This window comes from Sciurus carolinensis, chromosome 9 (genome assembly GCF_902686445.1).
Source record: "Sciurus carolinensis chromosome 9, mSciCar1.2, whole genome shotgun sequence".
Lineage (NCBI taxonomy): Eukaryota > Metazoa > Chordata > Mammalia > Rodentia > Sciuridae > Sciurus > Sciurus carolinensis.
Window position 1 is genome coordinate 52168939 of NC_062221.1, and position 19010 is coordinate 52187948.

The following is a 19010-nucleotide window of genomic DNA, read 5'->3' on the forward strand; positions in this document are numbered from 1 at the left end:
TTGGCAAAAAAGCCTAAAATGCCTACAGCTGTGCACTCCATGACATCTAGTTTATACTCAGACAGAAGGCTAACAGATGTTCTGAACTGTCACTTTGCCTAAATGTTTTTAAAGTCTAAGGACCTGCTTTATAATTCACCAGGGTCTGGTTTGGTTTCACAGAGGTCCTCAGAATTCCCATCTGTGACAATTAATGGTGAAGACATTGATAAATCAACCCTTGTATTTTTCTATTTTTTTAACAAATAGACATCAGTTTATATACCGATCGTGGCTTGTGACAGCTGTTTATATACATCCCATTTGTAAAATTCTTTCCTTAAACACAAATAAATTTGGGTTATCAGTATACATGGAAGTTCATTTTGAACCAAGGAAAGGACCAGGAAATCGCCAATTCTTTTTACTCAATTTTGTACACCTTGAATGTAAGATGTTAAAAATGTCCAGTGATCATTTCCAAAAGTTGTATTTTTCCTGGTAAATATAATGTTTTGTTATTTTTATTCAGCATCTCAATAACTCTGCTCATAACAATAACTATTAATTGGGTAGTCTATTAGAATAATGGAAGAAGAAACACATTCAGAAAGTACACAGCACATCTTCTCCAGCTTGACACCCTAATACTTCCTCTTTCCAAACATACCTTCAGATCCTTCATACAGAATTACTGCCCCGTGCAAAGGCCATCAATGCCTTATTTGCTGTTGCTCTTAATTTTAACAAGCTGAATTCCTGTAGTACACTTGCTTAATAGTTTAAACATTCTGTTAACAATCAGGTGTTTGGCCTATCCTGTTTCTCCTCCATTCTGTATAGAAATATAACTCCAAATAGTACATCTTTCTGGGTTTGTTTCTAAATTAGTCCCCACACTTAATTATGAGGATGAGAGGGATGCCTTATTCCTCTTTGTTATAGGCTAAGCTCTCAGTAATCCCAAACAAAAGAGCCAGTTCTGGAAGATATAGGATTTGCTAGCAGGATTATGGTCTCATAGATAATGATGTGCAGTCAGCAGAAGCGAAGCTTTATTTTAATTCAAATAAGCTAGTAAACAAACCACTGACAAGTCTGCTGGTGAGAGTAACTGGCTGCTGTTGCCACATTGGCAGCTAAATTATAGAAAATCTATTATACCCTGTTCACCATATGTTTAATTTAATACAAGATACAAATTAAACTATCCATAGTGCCTATTAAAATAACAATGGTTTTTTTTATATTTAAATGTCTTAAAATAATTTCTACTGACCTTTTAAAGGGCAGTTTTGATACAGGTGATTATCTGGGGGGGAAGGTAGTTAATAGAAAGCAAAAAAAAAAAATTTAATTGCTTTTCTGAGAAAATAAAAATATAAATGCTCACTGGTTTGCAGTTGTTAATAAGGTTAATTAGCAGTCATGTGTTCTGTTATTACTGTATTTCCCTCCTACCCTTTGGTTTCTGAAGCTGGGGTTTTAAGAATGATACTTAGTTTGACCTGTGCGAGTCTGAACTCATGAAATTATGACCTGGGTCAGCCCAGTGTATGGGCAGCCTTAGACCTGAGGCCAATTGAGATCTATATTCAAAAAATTGAATTAAAACTCTCAGCCCAACTTTGGTATGGAAAAAGACATGACTATGATATCCTGCCTCCAGTCAAGCTTTCGGTAACCAAAAGATCCTAAGCAGAGTAAGAATTAAGAGGCCGTCTTCCAGAAAAAGACAAAACCTTTTACACTGTGCATGACCAATTTCTTCCTGTATCCACAACAGTCAGGAACCAATGAGGCTTTCTTGGTCCTTTTTGGACTCAATCTATCAGATTGTAAAGACAAGACTGGGTTTTAAAATTAACTGGATTTATTTCCCAAATTACTATTTCCCAGGTGTGAAACCACAGACATTTAACCCAGCTGCATCTCCCTCTATTCTGTTAAAGAGGGGCAGGGAGAGTGTCATAATACTAATTTTATAGGATTATTATGAGAAGTAAATAACAAAGTATCTGGTATGTAATAGATACTCATTAAAGGTTAGTTCCTTTCTCTTTCACCCTTCAGCAAATAAATGTTGCTCTTTCTTCAAGGATATAGGAAGAATGGAGGAAGGATGGGGAGGGAAAGTTTTAAATAGAAATTCTCTCTGGAATCACTTTCACTGGGTCATTAACTCCTTTCTAGACAAATCCCAGAATGACATGTTCCTTTTTCCTCAAAATTTATCACAATACTTGCTCTCTAAGAATGTATCTGTAAGCCACCCAAACCACTGAGTATCCATCCTTAGGCCTAGGAAAGAAAAATAAAAAAATAATCACCACACTTTGGGATGACATTTCAAACTTTTTTGTACAGATATTGCATTGAGACTGACGCTGTGTTCATGGGATTACATATGTGAATTTTGGTTCAGAGAATTACAAAATAGCAGATCCAACTATGTACTGGCAAATTATAATAGCACATAAGGTGTACATTTGGAAAATGTCCTCAGTTTAGATGATTCTTGAAGTCCAAGAGATGATATTAATATTTTACTCACACACACACACAAAAGTTTTATCTTAGATGGATGCAAGCAGCATTTTCCAAAGTGTGATACTAGTAAGAAAATACCAGAAGGACAGAAGACAAATATCCCAGTGGTCACTTCCCCTATATTCACTACCCTGTTACTCAGAGATTAAAAGACAAGAGACATTTCCATTTTTGGAAGCACTGAATATATTGATAAAAATCACAAAATTTGTGGCATATTTTAAATGTTTAACACTTTTAATCTTTTAATTCATTATGTAAAACGTGGATGTATTATAACTTGTTTTTTTTTTTTAAAGGAAGACCTTGATGAATGCTCCCCCTAGACCTTACTTTTGCCTCCAAATTTCAATTAGTTTTAAAGCGCACCTTTCTATAAGTTCCTGTTGTCGATCATAACATAAAATAGACTGAGGGGGTTCCAGAGAGTTCTAGAAATATGAGCGTGAGAGGGGAGGAAGACCATGATGAGTCTGTGACCATTTAGGCAGGTCGCTAGCAGCCTGCCCTTCCCTCTTGCCCTCGCCGACACCTGAGGGTTCCCACATCGTGGCTCTCCTCCTGACCTGAGAGCTGCCTCTCTCTGGGAGGGTGTCCCGGTCCCTAGCTAGCCCGACCTTGTTCCTCACTTTCCATCCCCAGGTCCCCCACCCCCACCCCAGGTGACCGGGATCCAGCCCTCCCTGCAGGATCTCCCGGGCTCAAGCTCCAGTTTCCACGCATCGGATATGGGAGAACAAACCACACTGGCCACACTATGCGCTCCGAGGAATAAACCGATCCAAAGTCACTTAGACCTCTGAGCCTAGAGTCAGGGAGCTCCTACCCGCCCGCGCGTGCTTTGAAGCAGCCCTAGGGCCTCCGAAGGCGCGTGGGCAAGGTGGCCTGGGAAGCCAGGCCTGCAGCCGGTCTGGGAACCCAGGCTTCCAGTCGCTCGGGCGGTACGGTTCCTCGGTGGAGGGGCCTCCCTCTTGGAGCGGGGCAGCGCCGGGAGGAGCAGGCCTCGCAGGCCCGGGCCGAGCGGTGCTGAGACGTGCGGGCCCGGAGCGTGGGAAAAGGGGCCGGAGGGCGCGACCGGGCGAGGGCGCAGCTGGTCGGGGGCCCGAGGGAACCCACTCCTGCCCGCCCGAGCCTCCACTTTCCAACTCGCGCGACATGGTATGGAGCGGACCACCCCTACGTGGCCGGGCCTCGGTTCCACTTGCCCTCGGGTTTGCACAGACCACGGAAAGGATGAGAGAGGCTAGAAGGCGGAGGCTGTGACTCCAAGTTAATTCTAGAGGGTTTGAAAAATGAGGTTTCCAGGTCTCTTCACACGCACGCGCGCGTCATCTTGAGTTAGAATCTATAGACTTTGGGTTAAACCAAGCCTTCCTTCGGGTCTGGTCTCGCGGGGGCGTTGGCCCGGTCGCGCTTCCAAGTGATTTCAAAATGCGCGTCAAGTGGGGAGTTGCGTCGTTTTGTTTTGGTCTAAGTGAGTAATTGGATCGTGTTGAGCCAGTTACATGTTCATCATCCCGTGGCGCATATAAAAGCACCCGCATCTCTAATCCTCCCGCAGACCAGGGGAAGCAGTCGCCTCCCCACCCCGACCTAGAGCCGATGCTCCAATTGGAGCCGGGCGGCGATGGAGCGTGAGGAGCGCGCGAGTTGCCCGCAGATCCCGGGACCCGAGAGCCGACACCTGGAGACTGAGGGTCCCCGGCCCTAGCCGGCCGAGTCCCACTTATCTCCACGTGGAGGACAGAAGGTGGCCAGTTAGTGAATGATTGGTTACTTAAGAAGAGGGAAGTTACAGCTTTCACAGTTGCCGATGGCTAAAGCATGACATGATGCCATCTCTGTGCAACTCGTGGTTTGTATGGTCTTTGATCCAGACCCTGATCGTGCGTATCGTGTTTCCTTGCAGCATCGTCATTTTAAAACCAGGTTCCTAGTGCCCCTCATTCTAATCCCTTCTACCAATAGTCTTCTTAAATCCCGTTTTTAAAAATCCCCTCTCTACCTTTCTTTTCTCCCCCTCTCCCTCCCTTCCTTCTTTGCCTTTCTTCTTTCTTTCTTCAATCTGGGCTTAGCTGCAAATCATTCACTCACTACCTTCCTATTCTGAGGATGAAGGGGAAACTCCTTCACTCTCCAGGAAGGCTTGCGTTTACAGAATTGGGGAGTTCAGCTTTGGCCCCAAAGCGCTTTTGAATAGGGAAGTTTCCAATTCAGACCACCTATAAATGTCCATAAATCGGCTCTCACGGTTTTCCCAATCCCCTCAGAAAGCCCTTTCTATAACCTAGCACCGTTTTGGTGGTGCGTTTGCTTCAAGCAGTCGACCCAGTTTCTCTCCCCTGGATACAGAGTGAGTGAGTGTGTGTGTGTGTGTGTGTGTGTGTGTGTGTGTGTGTGTGAATGTAGGTGGTCTCCTGGTTGTGGACAAATGATTCTCTTATCTACCAAAGTAGTTTATCACTTTGACCCTTCACTTGGCATGACACATCATACATTTTTTAGGTAAATACTGAAGTCTTCTGCCACATCAGGTGGAATGTCATTGCATTATAGCTTTTGATACAACTTGGGTGACTTACCTTAAAAAACAAACACCTATCTTGTTGTCCTGTCACAGAAGACAGGAGGCCTTATGGATGGAATGAAAGAGATTCAATTGATAAGATTATCACCTTGCTCACCTTGAGTCACCTTAGGCTACTCCCGGAGGCCTTCCTATCTTTCAGTCTGAAATCCAGTCCAAAACGCCTCAGTGGGAAGAGGATAGTAGTTCAGATTCTTTTTTCCAGTACATTGTAAGATGGAAAACAGTTTTTAATCATGTTGGGGCATCCTTTCTAATTCTTGATATTCATGAAACAATATATTATAACAAGGGAAGCAGGAAGGAATCATTCTGTTAGTTAGGTGGTTACTTTTTAAATGAAAACAACAGAGAACACATTTTACATTTACTTTCCCCTGTTCCACCTTTAGTTGGGAAAATGTTTCTACCATTGATTCTTAATTTTACATAATGCCTCCATCCTCTCTTAGGATGGCATGAGTAACAAATGTGACTTCTCTCTTAAAGACCACTCTTGATTTAGGCAATTCCCTCTCACCTCCAACACACAATTATATAGGCACATTTTTCTTGATCCAGAGTGTTGAGAAGTGTGTAACTTTTTTTCAGTATTGCTCTGACCTTCATCCTTTTCAAACTGATATTAAGCTGTTTATCTTGAAATATAAATGAATTACTGATTCAAAAAATTATTGAGATTCAAAAAGACAATTTTGTTGTCTTTGTTTTTCAAGTTTCATAGAAAAGGCTTTAACTGACATTTAAGTTGTAACCCCCCAAATCCCTAATTAAATGACCAGTTGTAAAGCAATAACATAATTGTTTCCAAAAGGGAAAGTAGAAGTTGAGATCAGTTTTGTTAAGTGATTTGAGCGTTTATCTTTCTTTTATTTTAAACAGTTTGTGGGAATAAAGGGAGGGATCCTTTGAGCAGTGGGGTGGGGGGACAGAGATAGAGAACCCATTGAAAACTTTTTTTAAGATGAAAGGCATTTTTTTTTCCAGACTAGTGTCTAGCCGCAAATAACAACACACAGAGCAGAAGTCATGAAAGTGGATTACTGTCACTCTGGGCCATTGGAGCCCTGGCACTAATTCCTTTAGAAAGGTAGACAAACCTAGTCAGAAACTAACCACTTCCCCCTGCAGTGTCCCCATTGCCTAGGTGTTGGGGGCTTGCTCAAAGTTGATAGAGACCTCAGCTGGGTCTAGGTGGTAAGGCTTCTCGGATGAGCAGAAACAGATGCTCTCAGTGGAACTGACAGGAAGGAAGCTGAGTGGCTCTAAGAGCAAGCCTGAGGGGAAAGAATGCTGTCACAGGGGGACTGTAGCCACCAGTGTACCCCCAGCCACTGCACGGTTGCAATCAATGAATCAAAGCTAGCTAGAATAGAATCAAAGAGAGCCAAGAGTAGGACCCTTTGGGTGCTACAGACTAATCTTTAGCTTGTTCCACCCCTCCTGGGCTCCCATCCTAGTTTTTCCAGGATTGGAGACCTCACAGAGGGGAGGGTGAACTTGGCAAGAAAACATGCCCTGCCCCTGTCCAGCGTGCACACACTGGTGGGAGCTTGCAGAGATGAGGAGACACGCCTCAGGATGAAAGAAGTCTTCAGTGATCTGTGTGTCTGGCTCTTCCACTTGTGTGCATGGCCAACCAGGGAGCAGGGGAGAAAAAAACACCCTGTTTTCTCAATTGCTGTAGCTGGGGTCACTTGTCTTCTCTCCCTCAACCCTGTCTCACCCCATCAGGACCAAATAGAATCGAGAGTCCATTGCCTTTGCCTGTACTGAGCCTCAAAACTAAGGATTTGATAAGGTTACTGCACCACTGATACAATTGCTGATTTTTAAAGCCTCCTCCAAGAGACAGATGTTTGGGCTGATTAAGAATTGAGGAGGAGACCTGCAGCTGCACCAAGGAATAATCTATTGGACAAATATTTTAATAAAAAATATGAAGAGATCAGCCCGACCTTGCAAGGTCTTCTGCTTTAAAAAAAAAAAAAATCTTTATCAAACCCCTATTCTATGGCTTCAATAAACAGAACCCATTACCTCACGGCATCTTTTGTTGGCCCCATACAAGAGAGAACAAAATGGTTATTCAGGGGAACGCTTTCGATTTTTATTGTGGGTAGCCTGCACAAAGAGCCGTGTTATTGTATTTAAAAGAACCATCTGTAGCAGAAACAATGGCATCAAATTATCTTTGAATACCCACTGAAAAAACATAAAGCTTTTTTTTTTATTCTTCTTCTGTACGGTGGGGGGACAGAGCAGTGTTAGGATAACTGACTTTTTTGTTGTTCTCTGGGTGCATTCTTCTCGCTCCCCCTCTCTCCCCCTCACCCTCTCTCCTCTCTCTCTCTCCCTCTCCCTCTCTCTCTCTTTTAAAAAATCAGCCATTTGGGGTTTTAAGCCATAAACGATTTTTCTTGTTGCAGGGGATTGCAGTGGCAAAGCTAGGCTAGGTCTTGGAGGCTGGTCTAAGGCGATGCGGGAAGGCAGGAGGCTGATGGAGAGACTGGGGGGAAGAAAAGCCGAAATGGATTCACGGTGCCTTGGATGGAGGATGAGAGGGGAACTGCAAGCTCCTTCAACTCGTTCTGTCCGGTGAGAAGTGATCAAGCTTGGGCTGACAAGAGGCTCAGGGAGCCCTCACGTTCTTTGCTTTTTTACCTGCCAATCAAACTGCTACAAGACAACACCCTGATCTGGCATGGACATGTAAGTAGCTTGCAACCCAACTTTGACATTCACTGCTAGCTCACTCCTCCCCCCCTTCACACACACACACACACACACACACACACTCACACACACTCACTCACTTTCTTTCTCTCTCATTCTGGTTTTTTTTTTTTTTTTTTTTTTTTTTTTTTTTTTTCCTTTTGACCTTTACTAGATCTGGAAATACACCCTGTGTGGCAGTCATTTAACACAGGCAGATTTAAGTCCGAAAGCGTTAACTTTTGGAATTAAATGCTAATTGAGATTTCCTTAACAAATGCAGAATTGAAATGACATTATTTATTCTCTTCTGAACAGTTTTAGTACTAAACATAATAAGTTGCCTTGCAAGGGTGTGTGTGTTTCTTTTTCTGTGAAAATGAAGAAATAGATTCGTGAGCCTCCAGAAATAACCCCAACAGTGAAAAATTCGGGCTTCCATCTTTAAAATGTTAAACTCTGGCATTTCACTCCTACAAAGAACCTTCTCCAGACCAATGCTACTTAGAATGGAAAGAGTGATTTGATTCAAAAGGTACATATCATTAAAGGGTTGCTACTACTTCAACCAGCCTCTTACTGTTTTGGTGGTGATTGAGGATGGAAGGGAGCTTGCAAAAAGAGAGGATGGGGACATGGCGAGACCTCGTTCTTTATGATAGACTGACATAGAGGGAGATAGAAACGCAAGGGGGCAGGATAAGCAGGAAATATTACCTGAGAGAAGGAATTACAGAGCATGGCGAAGCTGGGAGGGCTTTCTGCGGGGAAGTTGTGCGAGGGGTGATGGGGCTTGCTCTCTGGTGCCCTCTAATGGCAACTAGAACAATGTTTTACTTTTGTAATTCAGTACTGGGAAAAGCAGCTGGGTTTTTGTTGTGGCTGCTGGAGGTTTTTTCCCAGAAGACTTAAAAACTAGAGACTATTAGTAGAAGAAATTGATTGTTTTGAGCCCAGAAACTTATGTATGCCTTAAAATCATCCATATTTTCTCCTCTAACATCCCCTCCTCTCCCGAAATCTTGTTAGACTAATAGAGGAGGAGAGACGAATGGCAAATTGATTTATGGAGGGTGGCCCACGCCCAATTAGTAATTCGGAGAAAGATACTCATTTCCTACCTGAACTGCATTCTGACTCTTCTAATATACTCGAGAGGTGTAAGGAGGTGGAGTGGGAAGAGATGATTTGGAAATTGCAGATTCTGACACTGGCTCATTATAATACAATTTAAAGGGGGCTCTTAGGAACCTCTGTTACTGCGACATGTGGTGGTCAGGGGGCTTTCCTTCCCGCCTCCTTTTTCTTTTTTCTTTCTCTTCATTTTTTCCTTCTTTTTTTCTTTTTCTTTTTTTAAAAAATTTTTGGTAGATAAAGGTTAATCTTGGGCTGAATGATAGAGCTATGATTGACAAGAGAAAAGGTGTTGAGGGCAGGTCGCGCTGTCTTATTTACAGCCCACTGCTTGCTGTAGAGTCTTTGTTAGGACTGGAAAGCTAATTTAGTGCTGATCAAAAGCACCACAGAGTTAAAGGACTGGTAATGACTGCTAATTTCATTTCAGCCTCATGCATCCCCAACTGCTGTAATTAAAGACACGCTATTTAAATACAGGTGAAGGGTTTTTTTTTTTTTTTAAGTTGGGGTGGGGGCGAGTGGATTACAATTTTATTTAGATTTCATCTTATACTTACTTGGGTGTGATGTAGTCCAACATCAGATTTTAGTGTTATTATTATTTAGAACTGCTTCTTGTCATTTATACCTGGCTTTGGAGAATCGACAGTATGAAATGAGTCAATTACATGAAAGCCCCTCTAAAGAAAGTAGGGGAAAATGATGCAGAGGAGGAACTATTTAGGGGAATTTAAATATTTGGGTCTTTCCCCGCCCCCCTTCATATTAATAGAAGGACCTTCGATATAGCTGAAAGTATTTGAAACTTGGGGCAAGGTTAGCAGGCCAAACGGATCAGTGTCAGCTTTTAAAGTACTTCTAAAAAGATCATGTGAACAGATGGAAAAAAATATTTTTAATTAAATAATTTCCCCCTCACTATAGCTGCAGTATTGGCGCAGAAACCTTGTAATTTCTCAACCTTGATTTCTTTATGAGAATATCAAAGGATAAAAAGCTCTACATTTTCGTAGTTGGTTAAAATTGATAACTCCCCCAACGCGCGCGCGCACATACAACCACCCACCCACACCCACACACACACACACACACGCACACATACACACCCAAAAAAGAATTTAGCCTTTAATCTCTTTTTATCCACGAAGACTAAAGCTCTGTACTCGACCCCGCGAACGGCTCTCGCCTTCCGGGGCTGGAACCCAGCTCAGATGTGAAGCGGCGCTGCGCCGCCGTGCAGATTCGTGCCCGGCGCCCCCTGTTGGACACAGTAGGAGCTGCGCAGCGCCAGTCCTGGAAATCGCTAGAACCTTGCTCGGGGGTTAGAGAAAACTCTTTATTACCCTCCAAAAAGGAAATGGGATGCGGAAACAAGTTTTTATATCCTTAAGTGATAATATTTCAATTCAATAAAAACTAAGGAGGAGATAATGCAACCTTAATTCAATTAAAAAAATACAAAGACTAACTTTTTCCTCCTCCTTACATCCCAGCCATCCCCCACCCGGGTTTGATTTGGGGACTCCTTTTAAAGACCCTGCCATAGTAAAACAGAGGAACATGATGATAAACAAAGACTTTTCTTCTGTAGCTGTGAAGAGTCAAGCAAAAGCTCCTTCTCCCGTTTTGTCCGCATTTCAAACAATTAAACAGAAGATAACTCTGCTTGCTGTTTTGACGTTGTCAGCAGCCCTCAGAGGTTCTACAAGTACTGTTAAGAGAGTCTCTGAGTAAACGAAATAACTTTTTTCCTACTTTTTTTTATTTCCCGAGCGTAATTAAAAGTCCAGTCTCTTCTTTGAGTGTTTCCCATCCCCCAATCAACCTTGCCAAACTTTTCCTTTCCTGGCAAGCAGTTAGATTCTAAGTACTGTGTATGAAACAGGTGCCTGGCATCTTTGTCTTTTATCTCAGCCATGGGATTTTAGGGAAGGTGTGTCAGTGGTAAAGAGTATTTTCTTTGAAATTCAGCATGTAATTGACCAGGAATCCAAATTATCCTAGAGAAAGGAGTATTTTTGCACTTCCAAAAACTCTCTGTCTACATAAGAAAGAGCTTCAACTTCCTTTGGTTAGCAAGAGAGAGGGCAAAAGTAGCCTTTGAATTATTTCACAAAGATAAACTATAAAAATGACACATTCTCTAAACTTAAACATTGGGGAAATCTGCGTTTGTTTAGTTGTTTAAAATTAAACATTTTTTGTGCTTAATTCCGTCCTTAGGAATGTACTTAAAAATTTTAACTTTCAAGCTTAAGGGGTTGCTTTTCTCTAAGTTTGCCTATTGACGGAAACTAGCTTAATTTTTCATAACAGGATGGGTTTTAAAAAATAGCTACTACTATGACTGTGCAAGCTTTATGTTGCTCTTATGTTTATTCCTCCCACCTCTCCAAATTAGCGGACCCGAGATTGTGTTTCAAGGGGAATTGCTGTTCGGTGCGATGAGATACCTACTCCCTCTGATTCCAGAATCGGATCTCGACTTAGGTTTTTCACTAAATAGGTTCAGAGACAGTGGCAAGAAAAGAACCAAGCTTTTGATAAATCTCCACCTGGAATTCGATCGAAATGACAGGCAAACAGGATTTCCTGCCACAGCACCCCCCACCCTGTGCTCTACGAAAAACCCCCATTACGGAAATATGAAGTCAGGATTAGCGTTGTGAGCCCGCGCCAACCGGGTAGGTTAAGAAACCGTACATTGACAGCCGAGTTTCGAAGGCGACGCGGTGCCTCCCACACGCAGCGTGATAGGGAGGCCAAAGCCTGTAAAATCGTGGTGGCGACCTCAGAAACCGGGTATATGCCAGTTATTCGGAAGTAATTTAGAACCTGCAGTAGCAGAGTCCCGGAGATTGCGACCCCGCTCCGCTCTCCCATTTGGCGGAGAACACTTGGGCGAAGACAGAAGGGAGGAGCCGCACCTGGCTGCGGGAGGGTGTGCAGACTGCAAGTCCCCAACTTTCCAAGACCCAAAGAGAAAGCTTTGCCCCTAGTTGATCAAAAACAGCTAAACAAGTGGGTGGCCCAGGCCTGAGCATGTCACCTAACACTCCTGGCACAGTATTTTTTTTTCTGTGGTCCCAGGCAACTCTGCCCCTGCTGGAATCCCACGCCCCAAGGCGGCCAGCAGGAAGGTAGCCCTTCCACTTTTGGGGGCTGGGGTGGCGGGCAGCGAGGGACCGACTCCTTAGCAGCAGGCAAAGCCGCAGCGGCTGGCAACCGGCAGTGTTTTTCCGCAGCGGCAAAGCGCCCTTTAGGGGCGGGGCGGTCGCTTTGGGTCTCTTGTCCCAGCGTCCAGGCCTGAGCCTGAGCGGGTTGGCTGGGCGCCCTGCTCTGTAAGTAGCCAGACTTGCCTGATTCTGTGGGCGATGCAGAAGAATAGGCCAACCTAGCTTAAACCCACTGAGCCCGTGCCAAGTCCTCAGCCCCTTCTTACTTTGATCCCTTGTACCTTTCCTGATGAACCCTGAAGAGAACCCGCATTCTGAAAACCAGCAGATGTGTTTTGGAGCTTGGTAGGGCTATAGGGAAGTGGAGAAAAATGACATTATTAAGACCCAAGTTTCAAGGATAAGCACTCATTTATTAAATTTACTCTTTTGCTTTGTTTTAAAATCGAGAACCTTTAGATTCCCTCATCCAACCCTGAGACAAAGGCGACAGGGAGAAAGCCCTGTCGGCTTGGAGGAGCTGAGGAAGAGACAGATAGTTATCTCTCCACCACTCAGCCTCGCAGATAAGCCCTGCCAGACTGTGGGTCCTAATCCAGGGCCCAGCAGCTATGTGGGTTGCTGAAGGGTGTTGAAACCACAAGTACAACTTGACACCATTGAGCCCACAGCGCTTGTCAATAATCTGTGAATTAGGTGCAGAGATTGTCACTGTAGATCATAACAGTTTCTGAAGGACTCATTACAGCCTATCGTGTCAATGATCTCCAAATTAAGGAGGGGGGTGTGGGGTAAGAGGGAAAAGGAGTAGGGAGAGCCAACAAAAAGAGAAGAAGGGTGGGAGGGGAGATAAAAGTCAGAGCCCCAGCTCGGAAGGAGCCTTTAAAGATGATCAGGCCAGCGATCTGAGAATTCCATTGGGATGAGCTTGGAGGCCCAACTCCATCTGAGCTGGGATTGGAAGGGGGGCGCTAAGGGGCAAGCAGAAGTAGGCCTCTGGGAAGGATGACTTCTCAGACATTTCTTTTGAGGCTAGAAGAGCTTTTGGAAGAGGGCTCCAGATGTCAATGGGAGGCCCGGAGGATGCCAGCCCGCCCAGGATGGGTGTACACTTTGATTTAGAGCACTTTCCAGGGTGAGGCGCAGCTGCAGATCTTTGAGAAAAAGTGGTAATAGTTTCATTTAGGACTGATGGTGATTGTAGGGTGATTTGTTTTTTCAGTGGTTTGCTCTGACTTCTTTTCATGCCACAGGTGAAAGGCTTTCTTCCTTTTCTTTCGATAGTCCTGTCCCTCACATGTTAAGCAGATCGCATTTCTTTTCCCAACATGTTTTTTGGAGTGCCAAACACCTAGGCCCTCTGAGATTTTGTCACTTTTGCAGTTTTTATTACACCTAATCATACTTCTGGATGGGATCTTATGGGTGACACAGGAGTAGTGCGTTCCATGAGATCACAAGAAGCAAGAATCTTGGAATGGCCTAGACTGAGGCAAAGAGAGATTCTTCCTCCTTGCAGACTGCCACTGCAGTGCACATGTAGCCCTGTCCCAACTGGTGTGTCCCTTAATGCAGGCCAGATAAACCTTGAGGAAGGCTTAGGTGTGTTTTCCTACAAAAGTTGTAGTCACAATAAAGGTAATAATCACCGTTGGAGAATTTAAAGCAAGAGTCTTTACTGAAATTAGGTAACAATCCTAGCCACCGGAAAATTAGGATTCTAAGGAAACCCTATTCCTATTCCTTTGGTATGATTAATTGTACCAAGATGGTATGGTCAGTCAGAGAGATATGTAATTAGGCTTCCAAGCAATGATTTAGAGATACAAAAAGATTCAGGGGTTTGGGGAGTCACCTGAAATTCCTGGTGGCCTGTTTGCCCCCCCCCCACTTTTTTTTTTTAATTCTCTTCTGATGTTAAAAACAAAACCATAGGTTATGTGCAACTGAAAACCACTGGTGGAAGCTATTTAAGTTTTTAGCTTGTCTTTTAAAAAGGGAATTTCTACTTTAAAATAATTTGATCATTTAATGGACAAATTGCATTTTCCCCTGGACAACAGCTGCAGTGCAGGGACAGAACCTTATGTTAAAATTACTTGATCATTCAGAAATAGAAATGAAATTATAAAATACAAATTCCTTTTTCCCAAAATTATTTGACCTGGAATATATGAAAGATGGACAAATACACAATACTGTAAGTAATGTGATGATTATTATATACAGTCCAGAAGGCATATGCAAGTAATTATATATTACTTTTGTTTAAAGGGACAAATTTAGTTTTCTAACTATTGAATCCTTTTAAAAATGCATTTATTTCATCAGTGAGAATTAGATGAAAGAGAATGAGTAAAAAAGGGAGTTGAATTCAAAGCAGCTCTACATTCCTTAGGTTTCAAGGGTCCTTACAGCTCTTCAGTGAAATTATTTGGTGAAATTGGGTCTGGACTGAAACAGCATTTTGTTATCCCTTATTCATTTGTTATGTGTAATGCCACTTCTAGAAACTAAAGGCAAGGTGCTGAAGAGACTCACAAAAAGAAAAAATATGATTAAGCAATTTTAAATTGCCAATCTACCATGAATCCATATGCATAACTAATCTCAGTAAACAGAAAGGGATAGAAGTATATGTTTGTTCTTTGTGTCATCTAGAAACATTTATTATAGTTCCTGTCAATAATCCCTCACACTTCCAAAACCTGACAGATTTGGTATAGAAAGAAAATGGGGAGAAATATAGATGAAAGAATTTCTATCATTTTAAAAATCGTGCTATAAAAATAAAGGTGTCTCCTGTAGGATTTCTGGTGAGGGATCCTTCAGTCTCAAGGAAATGAAGTTTGACAATGGTACAAGAATCAGTTTCTAATTTGTGTTCTTATTTTCTATATCCTAACTTTTCCCAGCTTATTTCTTGTTGATTATTTTTGGAAAGTATGTGATGATGTTTTTAGGAAAAAGAAATCCCCTAATGAAATTCTTCACCTTCATTTGTCTGTGTTTGTTTCTTAAATCCTGAAGGATCAAGATTTGATCATTCTGGAAGCCTTGTGGCATGCTTCAATTTAGAGAGACTGAGAATTTTTGTAACTTAGAGGGGAAAAGGAAACATTTTAAAAATTGACTTATGCCAGGTCCTTACTCTGTAACTCTTAGTTTGTTTGTATTAGGGGATAGATCTAAATAAAATTCAACTCATCAAGTTGTTCTGTGTTGTGCTATACATTTTAATTTCCCTTTATCTTTGCCTTTTAAAATCAAGAACTTTTTTGTAGTTGCAATACTTCACTTCTTAATTGTATGTGCTTCTTCCATGCCAGACTACTGGTATCATTTCTTTCACTGTAGTATGATTACTGCTGTGGTCACTTTCATAGAAGATGGTTGGAAGGTCAGGATTCATAAGAAACATAACAAAAAAGGAAGGAAAGAAATCTTCATTTGGTCAAATCTGGCTCCTAATATGTTTAACCAGCTCCAGAATTAGAAAGCCTTTCTGTACATTTTCTCCTATTTTCCTAGCTTTTTTTTTTTCCCCCTTACGTAATGAAATTAAAACTTTTGGAGCCCACAGTTGACGTTTTTCAGAAAATTGAGTTATCAAGGCAGTAATTATTTCACGGGGAGATAAAACTCTCATAGCCCTAACTGTCAAATAGGGCCCTTTTCAGATTTTAATTACAAAATAAAATTAGTCTGCTCTTCCTCGGAATGGTTTGTGAGTGGTTAAACAGAGCTTTCCCCCAATACTGGTGGTCGTCAAACTCGGCTAATTAGCAATGCTGAGAAATTCCAGTTAACAAGGACATTCTCCAAGACTCTGCAGGTTCCCTGCCGTTTGCCTTCATTTCCATAAGAAGATTAAGAGAGGAGGGGAACACACTCAAATGCAGATGCAGAAAAGAAGCGTTTTTTAACAAGCATCATAATAGTAAGATGCTTGGCTAGTTCTCACCTAATTACTGCAAGTTAAACCTCTATTTGCCACTAAGAAGAAAAAATAAGTCTACAGTCCCCTATCTCCACAAAATTGTTAGTTGGCTTCAGATATAATACTTGAGGAGGTAGGAGAGTTTAGGAGAGAAAAATCAATGTAAAAGATTCTGCAATAAAATTGAGACACACTTAGCAGTTAAAGCTTTTTGGCTAGGACTAGTAGTAGAACAAAATCAAATCAGAATATTCCAGGAGTTCTGCATTTTTGTTCCTAATTAACAATATTGCTCTAAAGGTATGTAGCATTTCGCTGCCCAGGGAAGGAGTGTTACATTGTCTTTAGATTAAGCACTTTCAATTTTCATAAATCCTGCCAACAGCAACATTTTAAGTTCTCTGAGGTTGAAGTACCCTGTTCCAAGTCGTTTTGGGATTGTCTAGTAGTCAATGGTGTATTATTGTCAGTACTGTTAGCCCACTTCTTATAAACCTAAAACAGGGTTACTTGTGTTGTCTATTAGAATTGTTAGAGTTATTAGTATATTTAGGAGCAGTGGTGGTGCTAGATTAAAATCGAATGACCAGTGATCTGATATTTTTGAACGCATATTCCTAAAAAAATTCTAAGGAGAAAATTGTTTCTGCTATCATCATCTTCTTTAATCTTATTTCATAGCATATTATTATGCATAAATGCCAGCCACAGTTAGTTTATTGCCTCGATAAGTATAGCAAGCTTAATTAAAATAAAGCTGTAAATAAATGCAACCAATGATAACACAATTGTAATGTATTTCCATAGCTTATTTAATGATAAAAGCAATTAACAAAAGTCCTAGACAGCCCCTTTAACCTTTTAAATGCATTATTATAGAGTTCAGACACAGGCACATGCATCTAAAAATGTGTACATGCTTTTATAGATCAACCCAAGGAAAATTTTTTACTATTTCCCCGTAAGAGAAAGAGAGATTTAAAAGATTTGCTTCTATAACCATTTGTTAGTAATATTTATTTAATAAATATACACCGTCATTATTCACACCAACCTCCTGTTTTTTTTTTCCCTTCAAACTTAATTATCCATAAGCTTTTTTAAGTTTTCTGAATAATGCTATTAAGCGCAGACCAATACATACACAATCATAAAGTGGAGCTTGGTATGCCCTTCGTGGCGCCTGGACAATCATAATTCATTCATATGTTGAATCTCATAATTTGTACCTATTTTTTTCAGTGGTTTAACCTCCCACTTATCTTGAGGTTGTATGTACATTTCTAAGTTAAGCAAATTAAATTTGATTCTTATGATTTAGATCCACAGCTTATATGATATGTTAACTTTTCTTTTGTTTAGATTATGTGTAATTAGTTTGATCTTCCATCCCCCTCTTTTTTTTTTTTTTTTTTTTTACTTTAATTATTTCCAAACACCTTCTTTTAAAGGTAAAAGTGATAATCTCGGATAAGCCAATATACCAGCAGGGGGCGCACCAGCCACATCCCTGAAACCAGCCGCGCTGAAAAGTCGGTGGTTGTCTTCAGATTCTCTCAACCTTTTTTCTTTCCTAATCTCCAAAGATCCGTGTTTAGCTTAATATTACGCCTCGATTAAACCGAAAATATTGCTTCATTTTGAAGACTAGAGAATATTTACGCGTTTTGAGAACACCAGTCTCACCCTTTTTGAACTCCCAAGAACTAAAACAAAACAAAACAAACAAAAAAACCCCCATAACTTAGGAGAAAAAGGAAAGCCTGGGGTGGGGAGGGGGGCAGGGAGAAGGAAGATTGATTGGAAATAATTTAAGAAAACTCTGCAAGATTCTTTTTCACAACTTTTCTGGGTCTCCAGTGGGTGTACTTAGCTTGAATTTGACAGTAACAGATAACCCTGGGAGGGCAGAATTGGAGACGTTGGGGGGTAATTATGGGAAGAAGGTTAGTAAGGAACAAAACAATGCACAGTTTGTAAAGATAATAAATGGAACGTGGCTGGTATATACTATTCACTACATTTTCTTTGAGTGAGTTAGGGTAGATCAGGGGAGGAGGGGCGGAGAGAGTGTAACAGAAGAAAGAAAATAAGTAACCCCGATGGTTTAAGCTCTTTATAAAAAAGAAATGGCATCAGGTTTTTTTTTTTTCCCTCCCCCCCCCCCCTTTGTAGTCAAGTGCATTTTAGCCACAAAGATCCCAACAAGAGAGTGGAAGGAAACTTAGACGGGGCTTTGTTTGACTCCGTGTAGCGACAACAAGAGAAACAAAACTACCTATTTGTAACGGACGTGGTGCCATTGCTCTCCGCTTTGAGCGCCTACCTATTGAAATCTTTACGTCCGGACAATGGGAGAGCGGCTAAAATTACCCTCTTGGGTCCTGGGCGGGCAAGATTCCTGAGCCTCTACCCCCGCCCCCATCCCATCCTCCTCCAGCTTGAGCCTCGCTGGGCTCCCGACTTCCTCAGTCGGGCCTCCTTCCCCTGCGTGTGCTGCCAGCACCTGTGCCTGCTGAGCACCGCCCCCGCCTCCTAGGCCCGGAGCCCCTGGGTGGCACAGCCCCTGACCCTGGCGGCCCGCTCTCTGCTGCCAACACCGTAGAAGTCAGCCGGGGAAATGCCAGAGCTGGTTCTGCAGGAGTCCTGGGAACTCTGCGTGGGAGGGAGTTTGTGAGTGTGGCCCAAAAGCCACCTCTGTACAATGCCGTGGGATGCCAGGAAGTTGAAATCACCCTTCCCCACTGCTTGCACTTTGGGGCGTCCTTCTCTTTCTTGCCCCAGCTCCCATTTGAAACGGGCATCTCAAAAATCCTTATTTGGGGGAAACTTAGGAAAGTAGAGAGAGGGGAAGAGTGCCATCCTCACCTTTGCACGAAGTGAGTTGTGACAGACTGCTGGGAGATGTGGCCGGGAGCAGGAGCAC

The 19010-nt window shown here is 42.2% G+C and overlaps 1 long non-coding RNA gene across 3 annotated transcripts in view; it reads left to right on the forward strand.

Moving 5' to 3' along the window:
* The window catches only part of LOC124993137 (uncharacterized), a 129443-nt gene that overhangs the window by 79217 nt on the left and 31216 nt on the right, over positions 1–19010 (forward strand). Inside the window, exon 3 of one of the 3 annotated variants that reach the window (XR_007110257.1) lies at positions 7546–7828. This is a non-coding gene — a long non-coding RNA (uncharacterized LOC124993137). Of the gene's footprint in view, positions 1–7451; positions 7829–19010 lie in introns of those variants that run through there. The other 2 variants (XR_007110256.1, XR_007110255.1) reach the window with 2 other exon arrangements.